We start from the raw sequence: 24,931 nt of genomic DNA, 5'->3' as shown, positions 1-24,931 counted from the left end.
TTGGGATAAACTGATCGAGCTGCACGAAGGAACAAGCGACAAGAGATTTGCTGTTAAATAAAATTTTAATATAAAATGCAGGAAGGAGAAACGGCAAGTCAGCTCCACGCGAGGGTCAAAGATATCCTCAACGGTCTCCACGCGATAGGCCACCAAATGGAGAACCGAGACTTAATCAGGTACGCGTTAAATGCTTTTCCGCGAAACAATTTGTGGGCATCAATCGTAGATGCCTACAAAATTTCAAAAAATTTATCTAAATTAAAATTGGACGAACTCTTTTGTGAATTAGAACTTCATGAGCAAACTAACGCCGGGGTCGAGAAAGGTGTAGCTCTATTTGCAGGTTCCTCTAAAGAAAAGAAGAACAAGCTCGAATCCGAAGAAGATTCCGATCAAGACTCGGAAGATGAAGAACACCTGGTGAACCTGGTAAGGAAAATGTTCACCAGGAAAAAGAGAAGCTTCAGCAAACAGGATCTTCAGAAGATCAGTTCGCCAGCCGACTCAAGAAATGTCACATGTTTCGGATGTAACAAAAAGGGGCACTACAAGAACGAATGCCCAAGATTGAAACTTGACAAACCAAAGTCAACAAAGAAGAAAGCCCTCAAAGCAACATGGGACGATTCCTCCTCAGACGAATCGGAAGGAGAAAGGAAAAAGCACCAAAGTCACCTCGCGCTGATGGCTCGCGAAGCTGAAACAGAAGACGAATCAGAGGAATCGGAAGACGGATCCGAACCCGAATCGAGCCACGAGTCCGCACTCGTTTCCGAAGGTTCCAAAGAGGTATACCTAAACTTAAATCGTAAATTCTTTAGAATTATCTCGTGTTTAAATAAAAAATTAGTTAAGTTGGAAAATAAAAATAAATCGCTTCTTGAGGAAAATCAAAACCTCAAGGAACAATTAAAAAATTCGAATCCAACTCAAGATCGAACACTTGAGGAGGAGAATTTATCATTAAAAAATGAAATTAATAAGTTAAAAGAATTGTTGGAAAAATTCACAACAAGATCTAAAAATTTAGATTTAATTCTAAATAACCAAAAGGCATGCTATAATAAAACCGGACTTGGATATAAGTCAAACTCAAACAAAACCTTTAAATCATTATTAACCCAACACAAAGCAACCAAACAAGCTTGGGTCCCGAAAGCGTGCTTAACCACGCAAGTAGGACTTAATCAATTCTATATACCTAAAGATAAAATACATTATATAAACTTGAATAAATTAGATCAAAAACTAAAATATAAATCTAAATTAAAATCAAAATTCAAAATTCAACAAAATTTAGATTATCACCAAGTTGATTATAACTATAAAAAGAATCGACACAAACCCAAAATCTAAATTAATGGCCAATAATTCAGGGGGAGGCTCCAGAATAGCTGGCACCTCCAAAACTAACCTACCCGACAGGGTAACCCAAAACAAACTAACCCGGCAGGGTAATTAGGATTAGTTAAAGAGAGACCAAGTTTAACTTGACTCATGGTACTGGTGAAATTTTTGGATGATAGTACGTTAGGGAAGCTTGGGCATCGCATGTCTAGAAAGATATGGCTTCGATCTGGTGCATTTGGCCAAGTGGAACTGACCGAAGCTACCCTTAAACGAATCCTAACCAGTTAGACCAAGATTTAGTACTAAGTTCCGTGGATAGGACTATTCGGAAAACTTCGAAAGGTTGGTTACTTCTAATGATGTCCATGTGACTCACCAAGCTTAGAAATTTATCCGAAAAATGCCTATTTGTGGAAACCAAAACTAAATCTGAATCTAACACACGTTAAACCAAAACATCATAATTAAAAATCTAATTTCATCTCACAAAATCATAGGATTCCCTGATTGATAATATAGATCGGGTGAGATGAATAAGGCTTAAAAATTAATTTCAAAATTTCAAAATTTTAAACTTAAAAATTATTTTCAAAATTTTAACTTAAAAATTATTTTCAAAATTTTAATTTTAAACTTCAAAATTTTAATTTAAAAATTAATTTCAAAATTTCAAAATTTTAAACTTAAAAATCATTTTCAAAATTTTAACTTAAAAATTATTTTCAAAATTTTAACATAAAAATTATTTTCAAAATTTTAATTTTAAACTTCAAAATTTTAACTTAAAAATTAATTTCAAAATTTCAAAATTTCAAAATTTCAAAATTTTAAACTTAAAAATTATTTTTAAAATTTTAACTTAAAAATTATTTTCAAAATTTTAACTTAAAAATTATTTTCAAAATTTTAATTTTAAACTTCAAAATTTTAACTTAAAAATTAATTTCAAATTTTCAAAATTTTAACTTAAAAATTATTTTCAAAATTTTAACTTAAAAATTATTTTCAAAATTTTAACTTAAAAATTATTTTCAAAATTTTAACTTAAAAATTATTTTCAAAATTTTAATTTTAAACTTCAAAATTTTAACTTAAAAATTAATTTCAAAATTTTAAACTTAAGAATTATTTTCAAAATTTTAACTTAAAAATTAATTTCAAAATTTCAAAATTTTAAACTTAAAAATTATTTTCAAAATTTTAACTTAAAAAATCATTTTCAAAAATTTAATTTTAAACTTAAAATATTATTTTCAAAATTTTAAACTTAAAAATTATTTTCAAAATTTTAACTTAAAAAATCATTTTCAAAATTTTAATTTTAAACTTAAAAAATTATTTTCAAAATTTTAAACTTAAAAATTATTTTCAAAATTTTAAACTTAAGAATTATTTTCAAAATTTTAAACTTAAAAATTATTTTCAAAATTTTAACTTAAAAATTATTTTCAAAATTTTAACTTAAAAATTATTTTCAATATTTTAACTTAAAAATTATTTTCAAAACTTAAAAATTATTTTCAAAATTTCAACTTAAAAATTATTTTCAAAATTTTAACTTAAAAATTATTTTCAAAATTTTAAACTTAAAAATTATTTTTAAAATTTTAAACTTAAAAATTATTTTCAAAATTTTAACTTAAAAATTATTTTCAAAATTTTAATTTTAAACTTAAAAATTATTTTCAAAATTTTAAACTTAAAAATTATTTTCAAAATTTTAACTTAGAAATTATTTTCAAAATTTTAAACTTAAGAATTATTTTCAAAATTTTAAACTTAAAAATTATTTTCAAAATTTTAACTTAAAAATTATTTTCAAAATTTTAACTTAAAAATTATTTTCAAAATTTTAAACTTAAAAATTATTTTCAAAATTTTAATTTTAACTTAAAAATTAATTTCAAAATTTTAATTTTAACTTAAAAATTAATTTCAAAATTTTAATTTTAACTTAAAAATTAATTTCAATTTTAACTTAAAAATTAACTTCAAACTTAAATTAATTTCAAAATTAAGATTTTTTTTAATGATTGATTAAAAATTGATAAACTAAGACTAACATAAAAATCCTACTTGTTGTAGGAAACCAAGTGGATTTTGGACAGTGGTTGCTCCAAACATATGACTGGAGATCACACCAAGTTCACTCAATTAACCTACAAAAGCCTAGGAACAGTTGCCTTTGGAAACAACGGTAAACTCAAGGTAATTGGTATAGGTAATATTGAATTAAAAATAGATTTCATAATTACAAATGTTCTACTTGTTGAAAATTTTAAATACAATCTTCTGAGCATAAGTCAATTATGTGACACTAGGTATAAGGTAAAATTTCTATCTACAGAATGTTTGATCAAACATCTAGATAATCCAACTATAAGCCTAAAAGGCTTTAGAAAAGACAATATTTATGCCATTAACTTAACCACTTCTTCAGTCAAGTGTTATTTAACACAAAAAGAAGAAACCTGGTTATGGCATAGAAGAATGTCACACACACATTTCAGAAACATAACTAAATTAAATGGTCTAGTTAGAGGCTTACCAAAATTACCTAACTTAGATTTAACGATATGTAATGCTTGTCAACAAGGCAAACAAACAAAATCTACCCACAAACCAATTAATGAATCCCAAACCAACTCAGTCCTAGAACTTTTACACTTAGACCTATTTGACTCCCATGGAGTTAAATCAATAAATGGAAGTCTATACTGTTTAGTTATAATAGACGACTATTCTAGGTTCACTTGGGTCAAATTCTTAAAAAATAAAGATGAAACCTTTGAAATTTTTACAAATTTCTGCAAACAAATTGAAAATGAAAAAGGCATAAAAATCAAAAGAATCAGAAGTGATAATGGAGGAGAATTTAAAAATCATAATTTTGAGTAACTCTACACTATGACTGTTTACCCTTGTTTTTTTTTATGAATGCCAAAGGGTTAGGTGGTTAAGTTAGCTAAACCAATCTGAAAAACACAAACTAACTTTAAAACCACACAAATGCAAGGTGTCACGCCCCCAGGTAGTCCCTGTCCGAAGAAATTTCGGCAGCATCTCCCCTGTACGGCGGACAATATGAAGCTCAGTATACATATATCTCCATACCTCGGCCACACACGGCCGGAACAATACAATACAATAAGAACAAACCACGCAGTTTATATCAACATTCACATAACTCAACATATAATCAATCCACGCAGTATAATAAGGAAAGACGATATAGAATCTCGAAGATATATGTAAACATCCTACTCCACTACATCGAAGAAAACCAAATCCACGAAGTAGTGTGAAAATATCTGCAGCGGAAAACAATAGTAGTAAACCCGAATGTCAATGTCTACAATACAACCCACAATACAAGTATATAAGATGCAAAAGCAGGATAAAATCCGACAAAGAAAATCCTCGCGATAATGGGGCTAGCGACTGGAATATCTCCCGACGGCCTCAACCTGAAAAATAGTAACAACGGGGTGAGTCCAAAGAACTCAGCAGGTAATCCAATAGACATGTACAGCAATATATAACTACCAGTAATATCCTAAGGTACAGCCTCCTAAACCATAAAGCCTATAGTACAGTCTCCTATCAGTATAACACATATGCATAGCTGAATAAAATGCAGTAACCAACAATAGGCATGTAACACAGTCTACTGCACAAATAACAAGAAATGCGATACTGAAATAAACTGTACTCACCTGCGAGGCTTGGACAAATAACTGTGGACATACACAGACAAAGCTAGTCAGAGCAAAAGCATGTATCCTGTATGCATGTCAATCATATGCAATCACCAAAATGCATCAATCATAACGAATGCAATCCGTGCATATGATGCAATATGACATGGTCACCCCTGTCAACCAGTCAGCCATCTCACACACAATGGTGAGACCGAGTGGGTAGGGCTGTGACACCGTGCACTCTGCCATCACTGCCCCTGAAGAGTGACCGAGTGGACGGGATGCTGTCGAAGTACACCTATCCTCCTACCTCAACTCCCGGTACGCAATGACGGGGAGGGACCCCTGTCTGCTACCACGCTGCAGTCACACTACCCATGAGCGGACCAGCGGAGCACTACAGAGCAACCTACCATACACACCCTAAGTGCTGTGCCACTACCCATGCAGTGGTCACGTGTGTAGAGGTCCATGTAGCCGGCCGACGAGCTCAACAACAATGGAGTCGTCAATCGCCCAGCATGCAATCATGCGATATGGTGCATGCGGCTACAGTATGTCATACCTGAACATAGCCTCCTCCATATATGTGTGTGCCCAAAAGGTAAACGCATATATATAAACATGATATAAACAGCAAAAATCCAAAGACATCACATATACAATGATGTAAGTATCATGAATCCAAGAGCATGTATCACACCTGTAAAGCAACTAATCCAGTAGAGTAGAGCACTATAGATATCCACCTCTATGAACATATATACACATGGCAAGAGATAAACTATCCAATCCTGAAGTAAAGCAACTAGCAGATGAAGCATGTGATAGGTATCAACTAAACCTAAATCCAGGGGAAGTGTTGAACTACCAATCACTAGTAACCGTCTACAAGTATCGAATAATCTATAACCAGGGAAGTGCTAAATCTACCAATCACTAGCAAGTATATATATAAACTGCACATATCAAAAGACACTATCAAGAGATAAGTCAAAGGGTACCCGCCTCAAATAGAAGGTACAATCCCAAATCCGAAGTCAACGTCGAGACGCCTGTCTCGAATCAAAGTCCTGCGTCAAACAACATATATATATTTTATTTAGCTAAATCCCAAGAATAGCCAAATAAAATCCCTAAAATCAAATTAGGGCAAAACCCTAATCAACATAACCACAACTTACCAATTTAAATCTAATGGTCGATTAGGTTAGTTACCTAATCCCTAATCACCAATTAGATTATAAATCCAACGGTTGACTAGGGTTAATTACCCTAACCCTAATCCGTTCCATTAGATTAACTCTAAGCAAATAAATCTAATCACGATATTCCAATCAACACAAAATCTACAACTAACATGGATAAAAATCCCTACACATACAACTAAATCATATCTAATACAACAAGTATCACTATCCCTACACGTACCTTAATTCCCAAGCTCTACTCTTGATCTGAAGCCAAAGAGATGCTGCTGGAACCAAAACAATCCCACAGCAATAGAACTTCGGATCCACATAACCTCACAACCCTCATCCATTGATCCACAGTAGTCCGATGCTTCCTTTAATCAAGAACACCTCCACAGAACAGCAGCATGTTGAATTCCAGTACTCTCAATTGATCGGATCAAGATTGGAATCAAACAGGAAGACTACTGATCAAGCATCAACACATGTAGTCTCTGCCCTACAGCCCAAGCACAACTCACTAATCCCCTCCGATCCGTGACCTAATTCAGCCGCCAAGAAGAGAAGGTGCGTCGGTGACCTAGGGCAAAGGTAAGAGAGGAAAGAAGAAAGGATTGGCGACAGTGTGAGTCGGAGAGAACCGAAAGAAATAGGATCGATTACTTACCACCGGAGCCCTAACTGCCTCCTCCACGCCGGCGATCGAGTGGATCTGGCTCGATCTAATGGCGTCGGCTATCGGCTAGAGGAGACGCGACGCCGTGTCTCCGACCCAGAGAGGAAGAGTGTCGGCCGGATCTGAGATCAATAGGCCTCGATGCCGGCGGAGAAGGATCGCCGGAGCTGGAGCCTTGCTCCCGTCGTCGTCGCCCGTCCGCGAGAGAGAACCGAGAAGGCAGAGAGGAGAGATCGGGGAAGAGAGGAGGAAGGCTCGGGTTCGGGCATTTGGGAAATAAAAAGAAAATGAAATGAAATTTATAATATAAACCATTCCTCACTTAAACGGGTATCCCAAACAGGCTTTATCCGTACCCGTAATTAATCCCCCTCAAAACTCGTCGTACGAGCTCCGAAAAATTCTCAGAAAATTTCTAAAAATTCCGAAAAAATTCTATAAGGCTATTTCTCAAATAACCCTATTAATTAATTTTTCCGAGATCTCACATCCTCCCCTACTAATAAAAATTTGGTCCCCAAATTTCGCTATAACCAACAGCAAACACTGAAATATAACCATACAGTATAAATGCTGAAAGGAACTCTAACCCACATACCTCAAGTAAAAAGATGAGGGTATCGAGCTCGGATCGTATCCTCCAGCTCCCACGTAGCCTCCTCGTCAGAATGGTGCTGTCATCCGACTTTAACCAGTCGGACAGTCTTGTTCCGCAACTGACGCTCTCTATGGTCCAGAATTTGCACCGGAACCTCCTCGTAAGTAACATCAGGCTAAATAGGAACAGATATATCTGACAGAACATGTGCCGGATCGGATACGTATCTCCTCAGCATAGATACATGGAATACATCGTGAATGCCAACTAGAGATGGTGGTAGCGCTAGACGATAAGTTACCGCTCCAATCCAAGATCTGAAATGACCCAATATATCGTGGAGCTAACTTACCTCGGAGACCAAATCTCTTCACCCCTTTCGTGGGTGAAACTCTAAGAAATACGTGATCACCAATGGAGAACTCCAGGGGTCTCCGTCTCTGATCAGCATAACTCTTCTGACGGTCCTGGGCCTCTGACATCCTCCGTCTGATAGTGCGAACCAGCTCTGCATCCTGCTGAGCTCTCTGAGGTCCTACCAACTGAGCCTCCCCAACCTCTTCCCAGAGGATGGGTGTCCGACAAGGCCTACCATACAACGCCTCAAACGGTGTCATCTGGATAGCTGAATGATAGCTGTTGTTGTAGGCGAACTCCACTAATGGCAGGTAGTCCTCCCAACTGCCTCCGAAATCCATAACGCAAGACCTCAGCAAGTCCTCCAAAGTCTGAATGGTCCGCTCTGACTGTCCATCTATCTGCGGATGGAATGCCGTACTGAAACAAAGCTGTGTGCCCAAGGCCTGCTGCAGACTCTGCCAGAATCGGGACGTGAAACGTGGGTCTCTATCTGATATGATGCTCAACGGAACTCCATGCAATCTGATAATCTCTCGACAGTATAACTCAGCTAATCGATCCAGAGAATCAGTCTTCCGGATCGCTACAAAGTGTGCAGATTTGGTTAATCGGTCAACGATTACCCAAATCGCATCATGGCCTCGAAGAGTCCTAGGCAACCCAACCACGAAATCCATAGTAATGTGCTCTCACTTCCACTCAGGAATAGGGATCCTCTGAAGTAAACCAGCAGGTCTCTGGTGCTCAGCCTTCACCTGCTGACAGACAAGACATCTAGCTATAAACTCTGCGATGTCTTTCTTCATGCCGTTCCACCAATAGGAACGTCTCAAATCGCGATACATACGAGTCCCACCTGGGTGGATAGCAAATCTAGAACGATGAGCCTCCTGAAGTAACTCCTCCATGACCGGGTGAGACTGAGGCACACAACCTCGAAAATAAACCCTCGTCATCTGTAAACTCAGTCCTAAGCTATATGGTGCTAATGAATAGAATCGATCTCGGCTGGGCCTCTCGAATCCTCATCCCGATCGACGATCGAGCAACCATGGTAACGAATACCTGCTCGTCTGGCCCTCCTCAAGGCCCACCTGAGAATCCTCGAATCAAGTCCGTGACTAAAACTCGATGACAAGCTAAAGTCCCTCTCGACTTCGCTAAGTGCATCAGCAACCACATTAGCTTTACCGGATGGTAGCTAATAGTACAATCATAATCCTTCAGAACTCCATCCATCTCCTCAGATTGAGTTCCTTCTGTGTGAAAATATATTTGAGACTCTTATGATCAGTAAGAATCTCAAAAGTAATACCATAAAGATGATGTCGCCAAATCTTCAAAGCAAAGATAATAGCGGCTAGCTCTAAATCATGTACTGGGTAGTTCTTCTCATGCTCCTTCAACTGACACGAAACATAGGAGACTACCCTGCCGTGCTGCATCAGAACAACGCCCAAGCCCTGAAGAGATGCGTCTGTGTAAAGTACGAATCCTTCATCACCAGAAGGTAAAACCAAGACTGGTGCTGATACTAGTCTCCGCTTCAGCTCCTGGAAGCTGGACTCACAAGCCTCTGACCACGTGAATTTCACACATTTCCTGGTCAGACGTGTCAACGGCATAGCAATACTGGAGAAACCGTCAACGAATCGTCGGTAATATCCAGCCAAGCTCAAGAAACTACGAATCTCCTGGACTGACTTCGGCTGCTCCCAGCTAGTGATAGCCTCGATCTTCTGAGGATCCACAGAAATACCTCGGCTAGACACCACGTGTCCTAGAAAACCAACTGAGGGAAGCCAAAACGCACACTTGCTGAACTTCGCATACAGATGATGTCGTCGAAGAGTCTCCAAGACTATGCGAAGATACTGCGCGTGCTCCTCCTCGGAACGCGAATAGATCAATATATCATCGATAAACACAATAACAAACTGATCTAGATACTCCAGAAAGATACGGTTCATCAGATCCATAAATACTGCAGGAGCATTGGTAAGCCCAAATGGCATTACCAAAAACTCGTAATGTCCGTATCTGGTGCGGAAAGCTGTCTTCTGAATATCAGAATCACTAACTCTCAGCTGATGATATCCAGACAGCAGATCAATCTTAGAATACACTGATGTATCTCTAAGCTGATCAAATAAATCCTCAATCTGTGGCAAGGGGTACTTATTTCTGATAGTCACTGCATTCAATTGCCTATAATCGATGCACAACCTCAGAGTACCATCCTTCTTCTTGACGAATAGTACTGGAGAACACTAAGGCGGAATGCCGTGGGGTTCTCCACAAGGACACTGGAATGCTCCTGCCCGGGCATGTCATATGCAGCTTCTGCAGGAGGAGCTGTCCTCTGCAGACGATGCGAAGATTTAGCTTTCGGCCCGCCTTGCTGAGTCCCGGACTGACCAAACTGTCCTCCTGGAACAGAAATCCCGGAAGCAACATGCTGAGCCTTCAGCTAATAGTCTCGGCTCACGTGCCCAGGCAGTTTACAATAATAGCAAACTGACTGTCCCAGGTGCATGCAGAGGTGATGTGATCTCGGGATCCACATCGGGTGTAGTGAGTCACCGGTGGACAGTTTCCGGTTTTGCTGAGAAGACCGGGAACGTCCTGATGAAGATCGTCCTGACTTCTGGGGTCGGCCAGATGACCCAGAAGTACTCTCACTCGTCTGAGTACGACTGCTCTGCTGCTGTCCAGTAGTCTGTATCTGCTGGATCTGTCCGGAAGTCCGATCAGTCTGCTTCCTCTTCTTGTCTGCGTTCACTCTCTGATGAGTAGACTCAATCATAAGAGCTCTATCCAGTGCCTCTGTGTATGCTGAATTCCTAAAATCGACAATCTTCACCTGAAGATGGTCGTCCGGTCCCTGGACAAACTGAAGCATACGAGATCTGTCATCGGCAACCAACTTAGGACAGAATCTGGCCAACCGATTAAATTCAGCATTATACTCCATCACTGAGCGGTTATTCTGCCACAGACTAAGAAAATCCTGCCGAAGAGTCATCTGATATGCTCGGGGAAAATACTGACTCTCGAATGCCTCCCTAAATCTCGTCCAGGTAATATGTTGATCGCCTATGATAGAGCGCTGTGTGTCCCACCAGATCTCTGCCCCATCTCGCAGGTGGTAAGCAGCTAGCTCGGCCTTCTCCCACTCGGAGCAGGCCATGTAAAAGAATGTCCGCTCCATAGACTCTATCCAAGATTGAGCCACGCTCGGATCAGTCTCCCCGCGAAATAGCGTGAATTGGCTTTTCACCAACTCCGCCAAGACTGGGATCCATGCTCGTGCCACAACCACATCCGTAGATATCGCTGCGGTACTGGGCAGAATCACTGGAGTTGATCTTATGGGTGGTACTGATGGATAGGTTGGAAGAGGTACCACTGGTGCTGCCACATAAACAGGGTAGGAACCACTAGTGGAACTACAGAGTAGGCACAAGTAGGGACGACTAAAGGTAAGATGGGCGGTACCGGGTAAGATGTAACCGGTACTGCTGGTGCAGGTACCGAGTATGTAGTAACCAGCACAGATGTCTGTGGTGGTACTGAGTACGCAGTAGGCACGGCTAGAGAAGGTGTCGAGTACCCTGTAGGTACTACTGGCGGTACAGGCGAGGTAGGTACCTCTGAAGTCGGAACCGTCAGGATCTGACAGTCTAACGTGGTCACAATACCCTGAGGAGTCTATCCCTGACGGATAGGCTCAACCCTAACAGAACTCTCTGGAGACTCTGTCTCTAGAGAATCGATCGCCCTCATACATGTGCGACCATGTTTAAGTACTAGAACACGTATCATATATGTAAAAAAAATGTTATCCAGATATCATTACAGGTATGAAAACTATAAAATTACCTGATTTACCTATTGTCGTCTGGAGATGTCCTGTCGCTGCATAGCCCCCAAATAGATCCAATAAAACCTCGTCAAAATGCCTCGGAATTCCGAAACGAGAAAATCGACGGAAATCCGTACAATCCGAAAATATCCAGATACGCACGCAAAACTCGTAAGAACCAGTATCAGAACTGCTCTGATACCAAAAATTGTCACGCCCCCAGGTAGTCCCTGTCCGAAGAAATTTCGACAGCATCTCCCCTGTACGGCGGACAATATGAAGCTCAGTATACATATATCTCCATACCTCGGCCACACACGGCCAGAACAATACAATACAATAAGAACAAACCACACAGTTTATATCAACATTCACATAACTCAACATATAATCAATCCACGCAGTATAATAAGGAAAGACGATATAGAATCTCGAAGATATATGTAAACATCCTACTCCACTACATCGAAGAAAACCAAATCCACGAAGTAGTGTGAAAATATCTGCAGCGGAAAACAATAGTAGTAAACCCGAATGTCAATGTCTACAATACAACCCACAATACAAGTATATAAGATGCAAAAGCAGGATAAAATCCGACAAAGAAAATCCTCGCTGAATGGGGCTAGCGACTGGAATATCTCCCGACGGCCTCAACCTGAAAAATAGTAACAACGGGGTGAGTCCAAAGAACTCAGCAGGTAATCCAATAGACATGTACAGCAATATATAACTACCAGTAATATCCTAAGGTACAGCCTCCTAAACCATAAAGCCTATAGTACAGTCTCCTATCAGTATAACACATATGCATAACTGAATAAAATGCAGTAACCAACAATAGGCATGTAACACAGTCTACTGCACAAATAATAAGAAATGCGATACTGAAATAAACTGTACTCACCTGCGAGGCTTGGACAAATAACTGTGGACATACACAGACAAAGATAGTCAGAGCAAAAGCATGTATCCTGTATGCATGTCAATCATATGCAATCACCAAAATGCATCAATCATAACGAATGCAATCCGTGCATATGATGCAATATGACATGGTCACCCCTGTCAACCAGTCAGCCATCTCACACACAATGGTGAGACCGAGTGGGTAGGGCTGTGACACCGTGCACTCTGCCATCACTACGCCTCAAGAGTGACCGAGTGGACGGGATGCTGTCGGAGTACACCTATCCTCCTACCTCAAACATAGTGAGGGAGCGCAATGCTCTCATCTCCCGGACGCAATGACGGGAGGGACCCTCTGCTACCACCACTGCATCACACTACCCATGAGCACCCCGGCGGAGCACCACAGAGCAACCTACCATACACACCCTAAGTGTTGTGCCACTACCCATGCAGTGGTCACGTGTGTAGAGGTCCATGTAGCCGGCCGACGAGCTCAACAACAATGGAGTCGTCAATCGCCCAGCATGCAATCATGCGATATGGTGCATGCGGCTACAGTATGTCATACCTGAACATAGCCTCCTCCATATATGTGTGTGCCCAAAAGGTAAACGCATATATATAAACATGATATAAACAGCAAAAATCCAAAGACATCACATATACAATGATGTAAGTATCATGAATCCAAGAGCATGTATCACACCTGTAAAGCAACTAATCCAGTAGAGTAGAGCACTATAGATATCCACCTCTATGAACATATATACACATGGCAAGAGATAAACTATCCAATCCTGAAGTAAAGCAACTAGCAGATGAAGCATGTGATAGGTATCAACTAAACCTAAATCCAGGGGAAGTGTTGAACTACCAATCACTAGTAACCGTCTACAAGTATCGAATAATCTATAACCAGGGAAGTGCTAAATCTACCAATCACTAGCAAGTATATATATAAACTGCACATATCAAAAGACACTATCAAGAGATAAGTCAAAGGGTACCCGCCTCAAATAGAAGGTACAATCCAAACCGAAGTCAACGTCGAGACGTCTGTCTCGAATCAAAGTCCTGCGTCAAACAACATATATATATTTTATTTAGCTAAATCCCAAGAATAGCCAAATAAAATCCCTAAAATCAAATTAGGGCAAAACCCTAATCAACATAACCACAACTTACCAATTTAAATCTAATGGTCGATTAGGTTAGTTACCTAATCCCTAATCACCAATTAGATTATAAATCCAACGGTTGACTAGGGTTAATTACCCTAACCCTAATCCGTTCCATTAGATTAACTCTAAGCAAATAAATCTAATCACGATATTCCAATCAACACAAAATCTACAACTAACATGGATAAAAATCCCTACACATACAACTAAATCATATCTAATACAACAAGTATCACTATCCCTACACGTACCTTAATTCCCAAGCTCTACTCTTGATCTGAAGCCAAAGAGATGCTGCTGGAACCAAAACAATCCCACAGCAATAGAACTTCGGATCCACATAACCTCACAACCCTCATCCATTGATCCACAGTAGTCCGATGCTTCCTTTAATCAAGAACACCTCCACAGAACAGCAGCATGTTGAATTCCAGTACTCTCAATTGATCGGATCAAGATTGGAATCAAACAGGAAGACTACTGATCAAGCATCAACACATGTAGTCTCTGCCCTACAGCCCAAGCACAACTCACTAATCCCCTCCGATCCGTGACCTAATTCAGCCGCCAAGAAGAGAAGGTGCGTCGGTGACCTAGGGCAAAGGTAAGAGAGGAAAGAAGAAAGGATTGGCGACAGTGTGAGTCGGAGAGAACCGAAAGAAATAGGATCGATTACTTACCACCGGAGCCCTAACTGCCTCCTCCACGCCGGCGATCGAGTGGATCTGGCTCGATCTAATGGCGTCGGCTATCGGCTAGAGGAGACGCGACGCCGTGTCTCCGACCCAGAGAGGAAGAGTGTCGGCCGGATCTGAGATCAATAGGCCTCGATGCCGGCGGAGAAGGATCGCCGGAGCTGGAGCCTTGCTCCCGTCGTCGTCGCCCGTCCGCGAGAGAGAACCGAGAAGGCAGAGAGGAGAGATCGGGGAAGAGAGGAGGAAGGCTCGGGTTCGGGCATTTGGGAAATAAAAAGAAAATGAAATGAAATTTATAATATAAACCATTCCTCACTTAAACGGGTATCCCAAACAGGCTTTATCCGTACTGTAATTAATCCTCAAAACTCGTCAGACGAGCTCCGAAAAATTCTCAGAAAATTTCTAAAAATTCTATAAGGCTATTTCTCAAATAACCCTATTAATTAATTTTTCCGAGATCTCACATCCTCCCCTACTAATAAAAATTTGGTCCCCAAATTTCGCTATAACCAACAGCAAACACTGAAATATAACCATACAGTATAAATGCTGAAAGGAACTCTAACCCACATACCTCAAGTAAAAAGATGAGGGTATCGAGCTCGGATCGTATCCTCCAGCTCCCACGTAGCCTCCTCGTCAGAATGGTGCTGTCATCCGACTTTAACCAGTCGGACAGTCTTGTTCCGCAACTGACGCTCTCTATGGTCCAGAATTTGCACCGGAACCTCCTCGTAAGTAACATCAGGCTAAATAGGAACAGATATATCTGACAGAACATGTGCCGGATCGGATACGTATCTCCTCAGCATAGATACATGGAATACATCGTGAATGCCAGCTAGAGATGGTGGTAGCGCTAGACGATAAGTTACTGCTCCAATCCTCTCCAAGATCTGAAATGACCCAATATATCGTGGAGCTAACTTACCTCGGAGACCAAATCTCTTCACCCCTTTCGTGGTTGAAGCTCTAAGAAATACATGATCACCAATGGAGAACTCCAGGGGTCTCCGTCTCTGATCAGCATAACTCTTCTGACGGTCCTAAGCCTCTGACATCCTCCGTCTGATAGTGCGAACTAACTCTACATCCTGCTGAGCTCTCTGAGGTCCTATCAGCTGGGCCTCCCCAACCTCTTCCCAGAGGATGGGTGTCCGACAAGGCCTACCATACAACGCCTCGAACGGTGCCATCTGGATAGCCGAATCATAGCTGTTGTTGTAGGCGAACTCCACTAATGGCAGGTGGTCCTCCCAACTGCCTCTGAAGTCCATGACACAAGACCTCAGCAAGTCCTCCAATGTCTGAATAGTCCGCTCTGACTGCCCATCTGTCTGCGGATGGAATGCCGCATCTGAAAGCATGTGCCCAAGGCTGCCGCGGACTCTGCCAGAATCGGACGTGAACTGTGGGTCTCTATCGATATAATGCTCAACGGAACTCCATGCAATCGATAATCTCGACAAGATAACTCAGCTAATCGATCCGGAGAATCGGTCTTAGGATCGCTACAAAGTGTCTGATTTGGTTAATCGGTCAACGATTACCCAAATCGCATCATGGCCTCAAGAGTCCTAGGCAACCCAACCACGAAATCCATAGTAATGTGCTCTCACTTCCACTCGTGAATAGGGATCCTCAAGTAAACCAACGGTCTCGGTGCTCGGCCTTCACTGGCGAGACAAGACATCTAGCTATAAACTCTGCGATGTCTTTCTTCCGCTCCACCAATAGGAACGCCTCAAATCGCGATACATACGAGTCCCACCAGGTGGATAGCAAATCTAGAACGATGAGCCTCCAAGTAACTCCTCCATGATGAGGCACACACAATCCGCCTCGAAAATAAACAATACTCGCTATCTCGTAAACTCATCTGTGTCCGGAAGCTATGGTCGCTAATGAGAATGCCGATCTCCTACCGGGCTCTCGAATCCTCATCCCGATCGACGATCGAGCAACCATGGTAACCGAATACCCGCTCGTCCCTGGTCTCAAGACTCAGCTCTTCCGATCAAGTCCGTGACTAAAACTCGATGACAAGCTAAAGTCCCTCTGGACTTCAGTGCATCGAGAACCACATTAGCTTTACGGATGGTAGCTAATAGTACAATCATAATCCTTCAGAACTCCATCCATCTCCTCCGTCGGAGATTGGTTCCTTCTGCGTGAAAATATATTTGAGACTCTTATGATCGAAGAATCTCAAAAGTAATACCATAAAGATGATGTCGCCAAATCTTCAAAGCAAAGATAATAGCGGCTAGCTCTAAATCATGTCTTGGTAGTTCTTCTCATGCCCTTCAACCGACACGAAACATAGGAGACTACCTGTAGTCGTCGTAACAACGCCCAAGCCTCAAGAGATGCGTGTAATCTAATCCTTCATCACCGAAGGTAAAACCAAGATCGGTGCCGATACTAGTCTCCGCCTCACGGAAGTCGGACTCACAAGCCTCGACCACGTGAATTTCACACATTTCCTGGTCGACGTGTCAACACAATACTCGAGAAACCGTCAACAAATCGTCGGTAATATCCACCAAGCTCAAGAAACTACTGATCCTGGATCGACTTCGGCTGCTCTCAGCTAGTGATAGCCTCGATCTTCCGAGGATCCACAAATACCTCGGCTAGACACCACGTGTCCTAGAAAACCAACCGAGGGAAGCCAAAACGCACACTTGCTGAACTACAGATGATGTCGTCAAGAGTCTCCAAGACTATGCGAAGATATCGTGCTGGAACGCGAATAGATCAATATATCATCGATAAACACAATAACAAACTGATCTAGATACTCCGAAAGATACGGTTCATCGGATCCATAAATCTGCAGGAGCATTGGTAAGCCCAAATGGCATTACCAAAAACTCGTAATGTCCAGATCTGGTGCGGAAAGCTGTCTTCTGAATATCAGAATCAGATCAATCTTAGAATACACTGATGTATCTCTGAGCTGATCAAATAAATCCTCAATCCTTGGCAAGGGGTACTTATTTCTGATAGTCACTGCATTCAGCTGCCTATAATCGATGCACAACCTCAGAGTACCATCCTTCTTCTTGACGAATATTACAGGAGAACACTAAGGCGGAATACCGTGGGGTTCTCTAAAAGGACACCGGAATGCTCCTGCCCGTGCATGCCATATGCAGCTGCTGCAGGAGGAGCTGTCCTCTGCTGGCGATGCGAAGATTGGGCTTTTGGCCCGCCTCGCTGAGTCTCGGACTGACCAAACTGTCCTCCCAGAACATTGCAATAATAGCAAACCGACTGTCCCTGTGCATGCAGAGGTGATGTGATCTCGGGATCCACATCGGTGTAGTGAGTCACCGGTGGGCGGTTTCGGTTTCTTTGCCGAGAAGACCGGCGCCCGATGAAGATCGCCCCGACTGGGTCGGCGGATGACCCGTAAGTACTCTCACTCCTCGAGTACGATCGCTCTGCCGCCCATGTCTCGATTCGCGGTCTGCCCGAAGTCCGATCACCGCTTCCTCTTCTGTCTCTGCTCACTCTCGATGAGTAGACTCAATCATAAGAGCTCTATCCAAAGGCTCTCGTATGCCAATTCTAAAATCGACAATCTTCACTGAAGATGGTCGTCCGTCCTCGACAATCAAGCATACGAGATCCGCTATCGGCAACCAACTTGGCCAACCGATTAAATTCATTATACTCCATCATCGGCGGTTATTACGCCACGGACTAAGAAAATCCTGCCAAGAGTCATCGATATGCTGGGAAAAATCGACTCTCGAATGCCTCCTAAATCTCGTCCTGTAATATGTTGATGATGATGTGTCCCACGGATCTACGCCCATCTCGCAGTGGTAGCGACTAGCTCGGCCTTCTCCCACCCGGAGCAGGCCATGTAAAAGAATGTCCGCTCCATAGACTCCACCCCAGATTGAGCCACGCTCGGATCAGTCTCCCCGCGAAATAGCGTGAATTGGCTTTTCACCAACTCCGCCAAGGCTGGGATCCATGCTCGTGCCACAACCACATCCGTAGATATCGCTGCGGTACTGGGCAGAATCACTGGAGTTGATCTTATGGGTGGTACTGATGGATAGGTTGGAAGAGGTACCACTGGTGCTGCCACATAAACAGGGTAGGAACCACTAGTGGAACTACAGAGTAGGCACAAGTAGGGACGACTAAAGGTAAGATGGGCGGTACCGGGTAAGATGTAACCGGTACTGCTGGTGCAGGTACCGAGTATGATATCACTAGTGGTACAGTTGAGGTAGGTACCTCTGAAGTCGGAACCGTCGGGATCTTATAATCCGATGTGCCTATAATACCCTGAGGAGTCTATCCCTGACGGATAGGCTCAACCCTAACAGAACTCTCTGGAGACTCTGTCTCTAGAGAATCGATCGGCCTCTTACGTGGATAACCACGTCTCGGTACCGGAACACGTATCATATATGTAAAAAAATGTTATCCAGATATCACTACAGGTATGAAAACTATAAAATTACCTGTTTTACCTATTACCGTCTGGAGATGTCCTGTCGCTGCATAGCCCCCAAATAGATCCAATAAAACCTCGTCAAAATGCCTCGGAATTCCGAAACGAGAAAATCGACGGAAATCCGTACAATCCGAAAATATCCAGATACGCACGCAAAACTCGTAAGAACCAGTATCAGAACTGCTCTGATACCAAAAATTGTCACGCCCCCAGGTAGTCCCTGTCCGAAGAAATTTCGACAGCATCTCCCCTGTACGGCGGACAATATGAAGCTCAGTATACATATATCTCCATACCTCGGCCACACACGGCCAGAACAATACAATACAATAAGAACAAACCACACAGTTTATATCAACATTCACATAACTCAACATATAATCAATCCACGCAGTATAATAAGGAAAGACGATATAGAATCTCGAAGATATATGTAAACATCCTACTCCACTACATCGAAGAAAACCAAATCCACGAAGTAGTGTGAAAATATCTGCAGCGGAAAACAATAGTAGTAAACCCGAATGTCAATGTCTACAATACAACCCACAATACAAGTATATAAGATGCAAAAGCAGGATAAAATCCGACAAAGAAAATCCTCGCTGAATGGGGCTAGCGACTGGAATATCTCCCGACGGCCTCAACCTGAAAAATAGTAACAACGGGGTGAGTCCAAAGAACTCAGCAGGTAATCCAATAGACATGTACAGCAATATATAACTACCAGTAATATCCTAAGGTACAGCCTCCTAAACCATAAAGCCTATAGTACAGTCTCCTATCAGTATAACACATATGCATAACTGAATAAAATGCAGTAACCAACAATAGGCATGTAACACAGTCTACTGCACAAATAATAAGAAATGCGATACTGAAATAAACTGTACTCACCTGCGAGGCTTGGACAAATAACTGTGGACATACACAGACAAAGATAGTCAGAGCAAAAGCATGTATCCTGTATGCATGTCAATCATATGCAATCACCAAAATGCATCAATCATAACGAATGCAATCCGTGCATATGATGCAATATGACATGGTCACCCCTGTCAACCAGTCAGCCATCTCACACACAATGGTGAGACCGAGTGGGTAGGGCTGTGACACCGTGCACTCTGCCATCACTGCCCCTGAAGAGTGACCGAGTGGACGGGATGCTGTCGGAGTACACCTATCCTCCTACCTCAAACATAGTGAGGGAGCGCAATGCTCTCATCTCCCGGTACGCAATGACGGGGAGGGACCCCTGTCTGCTACCACGCTGCAGTCACACTACCCATGAGCGGACCAGCGGAGCACTACAGAGCAACCTACCATACACACCCTAAGTGCTGTGCCACTACCCATGCAGTGGTCACGTGTGTAGAGGTCCATGTAGCCGGCCGACGAGCTCAACAACAATGGAGTCGTCAATCGCCCAGCATGCAATCATGCGATATGGTGCATGCGGCTACAGTATGTCATACCTGAACATAGCCTCCTCCATATATGTGTGTGCCCAAAAGGTAAACGCATATATATAAACATGATATAAACAGCAAAAATCCAAAGACATCACATATACAATGATGTAAGTATCATGAATCCAAGAGCATGTATCACACCTGTAAAGCAACTAATCCAGTAGAGTAGAGCACTATAGATATCCACCTCTATGAACATATATACACATGGCAAGAGATAAACTATCCAATCCTGAAGTAAAGCAACTAGCAGATGAAGCATGTGATAGGTATCAACTAAACCTAAATCCAGGGGAAGTGTTGAACTACCAATCACTAGTAACCGTCTACAAGTATCGAATAATCTATAACCAGGGAAGTGCTAAATCTACCAATCACTAGCAAGTATATATATAAACTGCACATATCAAAAGACACTATCAAGAGATAAGTCAAAGGGTACCCGCCTCAAATAGAAGGTACAATCCCAAATCCGAAGTCAACGTCGAGACGCCTGTCTCGAATCAAAGTCCTGCGTCAAACAACATATATATATTTTATTTAGCTAAATCCCAAGAATAGCCAAATAAAATCCCTAAAATCAAATTAGGGCAAAACCCTAATCAACATAACCACAACTTACCAATTTAAATCTAATGGTCGATTAGGTTAGTTACCTAATCCCTAATCACCAATTAGATTATAAATCCAACGGTTGACTAGGGTTAATTACCCTAACCCTAATCCGTTCCATTAGATTAACTCTAAGCAAATAAATCTAATCACGATATTCCAATCAACACAAAATCTACAACTAACATGGATAAAAATCCCTACACATACAACTAAATCATATCTAATACAACAAGTATCACTATCCCTACACGTACCTTAATTCCCAAGCTCTACTCTTGATCTGAAGCCAAAGAGATGCTGCTGGAACCAAAACAATCCCACAGCAATAGAACTTCGGATCCACATAACCTCACAACCCTCATCCATTGATCCACAGTAGTCCGATGCTTCCTTTAATCAAGAACACCTCCACAGAACAGCAGCATGTTGAATTCCAGTACTCTCAATTGATCGGATCAAGATTGGAATCAAACAGGAAGACTACTGATCAAGCATCAACACATGTAGTCTCTGCCCTACAGCCCAAGCACAACTCACTAATCCCCTCCGATCCGTGACCTAATTCAGCCGCCAAGAAGAGAAGGTGCGTCGGTGACCTAGGGCAAAGGTAAGAGAGGAAAGAAGAAAGGATTGGCGACAGTGTGAGTCGGAGAGAACCGAAAGAAATAGGATCGATTACTTACCACCGGAGCCCTAACTGCCTCCTCCACGCCGGCGATCGAGCGGATCTGGCTCGATCTAATGGCGTCGGCTATCGGCTAGAGGAGACGCGACGCCGTGTCTCCGACCCAGAGAGGAAGAGTGTCGGCCGGATCTGAGATCAATAGGCCTCGATGCCGGCGGAGAAGGATCGCCGGAGCTGGAGCCTTGCTCCCGTCGTCGTCGCCCGTCCGCGAGAGAGAACCGAGAAGGCAGAGAGGAGAGATCGGGGAAGAGAGGAGGAAGGCTCGGGTTCGGGCATTTGGGAAATAAAAAGAAAATGAAATGAAATTTATAATATAAACCATTCCTCACTTAAACGGGTATCCCAAACAGGCTTTATCCGTACCCGTAATTAATCCCCCTCAAAACTCGTCGTACGAGCTCCGAAAAATTCTCAGAAAATTTCTAAAAATTCCGAAAAAATTCTATAAGGCTATTTCTCAAATAACCCTATTAATTAATTTTTCCGAGATCTCACACATGGTGATTCGTACATATGCTTTCACTAACTTAACCAGGTTGTCATTCCATCAAAAAGGGGGAGATTGTTGGTGCGGGTAGCACTAACGGTCTAACCCAGGTTTTGATGAATGACAAATAGGTTAAGTTAGTTGTGTTGTTGTCTGACACTTTGATCAAGTGTGCAGGAAAAGTCCAGCTAGGTCGTGGGATGGTGGCGAGAAGTCGACTAGGTCGACGGTGGCCGGATAGTGGCGAGAAGTCAAGCGGTCGACGGTGGCCGGACCGGCAAGGAGTCCACTAGGTCGACGGGGCCGGATAGTGGCGAGAAGTCCAAGCGGTGCCGGACGCTTGGCGAGAAGTCCAGACGGTCGATGGGCTGACCGGACGTCTGCGGTAAGTAAGGTAAGTCACTGAGGGGAGTGAGGACGCGTTCCCGGGAAGGAACATTAGGCGTCGATCCGGCTTAGATCCATTTCGATATCTAAGTCGAGATCGTGACTAGATTCCGGTCTCGGAAAGACGGAATCTAAGTCATACTCTTATCTATAAACTGTGCTAACAATCTTTGCTGCAGGGTACATTTGCCTCGGACTAACCTTTTCTTGCGGGAGAAGGACTTCTGGAGAAAGGACCCTGGGCTCCCGGCGCCGGAAGGATCCGGCGCGAGGCAAGTTTTATCCCGGACGACGTTGACACTTAGAGCATGGGTTGGGAGTGTTACGTCACATTCTAGGCGCCGGAAGGGATCCAGCGCGGATATAAAAGAAGCCCTGGGAGCTTCAATACATCGTCTTCCGAGAACTCGAGTCCAATCACTCTGTGCTCTGCGCTCCAACAACGTTCACAAAGCTCCGACGACTCACTCCGGCTCTCTTTTTAATTCATTGTTTGTCGGTTAGCTTTGTTTTCTTTCTTTTTCATTAGCAATATTTGTACGTAAATTGTAATTATCCGAATTGCTAGTGAATTGCCCAACGAAAGTACTCAAGGAGTACGTGCCTTCGAGTAGGAGTCGTCACAGGCTCCGAACGAAGTAAAAATCAACAGTTTTCATCTCTTTACTTCTTTACTTTTCCGCTGCGTTTTAACTCGAGATTTTCGAATCGATATTCCCCCCCCCCCCCCCCCCTCTATCGAATTCAACGGTCTTACAGTAGTGTCCTGGCTAAAGGAGAAAGACCTGCTTTTTGTTTAATAAGAACCATGCCTAGTTATGTTACTGCTTTATGATTCCATGACATTTAATTTTGTGTTTGGGCATTATGACTTACAAATCATGTTAAGTATGCTATGTGATTTCTATATGTCCAGGTGATTAGTCATGTTGATTCATATAGGAAAAAAAAAATGTTTCTAACTTTTATAAATAAGACTTCCGCTGTAGTAAGTAGGTATGTATATGTATGTGTAAGTAACCCCCGTCTCCTTAGCAGGAGGGGCGGGGCGTTACAGCAATAAGGGCATGCAACCCGGAACCGAAAAATCTCGAAAAACTGAGGTTTTTCTTGATTCCGGGATTAACGAAATTTTTTTATCCAAAATACCCTCGAATAAGAGAAAAATGTGATAAAAAAATAAAAATGAAAAGTAAAAAATAAAAAATATATAAAAAATAAAATAAAAAACTTTTTAAAATAAATAAAAAACTTTTAAAAAATAAAAAAATGTCAAAAAACATAAAAAAATAGGAAAAACATTAAAAAATTTAAAATAATTTAAAAAAAATAGGGGAAAATAGAAAAAATAGAAAAAACGTAAAAAATGTAAAAAATGATAAAAAAATCTAAAAAATTAAAAATATATAAAATAGAAAAAAAATATATAAAAACATAAAAAACAAAAATACAACAACAACAACCAAGCATTTTCCCACTATGTGGGGTCGGCTGTATGAATCCTTTTACGCCATTGAGCTCTATCTCCTATTATAATATCATCTATATTTAAATAAATTTTATCTTGTTTTATTATTGCTAACCAAGTCTTTTTTTGTCTTCCTCTTCCTCGTTTGATATGCATGTTTATCATAGTTTCACATCGCCTAACTGGAGCATTTATTGATCATCTAAGTATATGTCCGTACCATCTTAAACATGTCTCTCAGAGTTTTTCCTCAATAGATGAAACTCCGACTTTCTCTCTAATCCTCTCATTTCTTATTTTGTCCATCTTCGTATGTCCGCACATCCACCTTAACATCCTTATCTCTGCAACTCTCATCTTCTGCTCATGTGCTCGAGTCATAGCCCAACATTCAGCTTCATATAACATAGCAGGTCTAACTGTGGTTTTATAGAACTTACCTTTAAGTTTAAGAGGTACTTTATGGTCATATAAAACACTCGACGCTCACCTCTATTTAAAAATTTAAAAAATAAAAAATTTTAAAAAAATTAAAAAAAATTAAAAAAAAATTGCATAAAAATAAAGAAAAAGGTGAAAAAATGTAGAGTTTAAATAATAATAATGTATATGATTGGTTTTGTTACTAAGGGTAATATAGTAAAATATTAAACTAGGTTATTTATTAAAACCTTCAAACAAACAAGTTTTTGTTGCATTACTTACATTTAACCAAACAACATTTGATTATGTTTTATTCCCCATAACCTTGGTTATGTTATTATCAAATAATCATATAACCAAGGTTATACATGAAA

At 41.3% G+C, this 24,931-nt stretch overlaps 3 long non-coding RNA genes across 3 annotated transcripts; all 3 read right to left on the bottom strand.

Annotated features, from left to right (window-relative positions):
* Positions 1–6,066: 6,066 nt before the first annotated feature.
* LOC122003733 lies at positions 6,067–7,182 on the bottom strand. The gene is made up of 3 exons (XR_006118060.1): positions 6,915–7,182; positions 6,486–6,827; positions 6,067–6,127 (listed from the first exon to the last, which is right to left on the bottom strand). It is a non-coding gene; the product is annotated as an uncharacterized LOC122003733 (long non-coding RNA).
* A 6,531-nt stretch (positions 7,183–13,713) lies between these two features.
* Positions 13,714–14,787, bottom strand: LOC122003731. Its single transcript, XR_006118059.1, has 3 exons — positions 14,520–14,787; positions 14,091–14,432; positions 13,714–13,732 (listed from the first exon to the last, which is right to left on the bottom strand). It is a non-coding gene; the product is annotated as an uncharacterized LOC122003731 (long non-coding RNA).
* A 6,155-nt stretch (positions 14,788–20,942) lies between these two features.
* Positions 20,943–22,058, bottom strand: LOC122003730. The gene is made up of 3 exons (XR_006118058.1): positions 21,791–22,058; positions 21,362–21,703; positions 20,943–21,003 (listed from the first exon to the last, which is right to left on the bottom strand). It is a non-coding gene; the product is annotated as an uncharacterized LOC122003730 (long non-coding RNA).
* Between the last annotated feature and the right edge of the window lie 2,873 nt (positions 22,059–24,931).

The sequence above is a fragment of the Zingiber officinale genome, chromosome 7B, assembly GCF_018446385.1.
Source record: "Zingiber officinale cultivar Zhangliang chromosome 7B, Zo_v1.1, whole genome shotgun sequence".
Lineage (NCBI taxonomy): Eukaryota > Viridiplantae > Streptophyta > Magnoliopsida > Zingiberales > Zingiberaceae > Zingiber > Zingiber officinale.
This window is presented reverse-complemented; position numbering and strand designations above follow the sequence as displayed.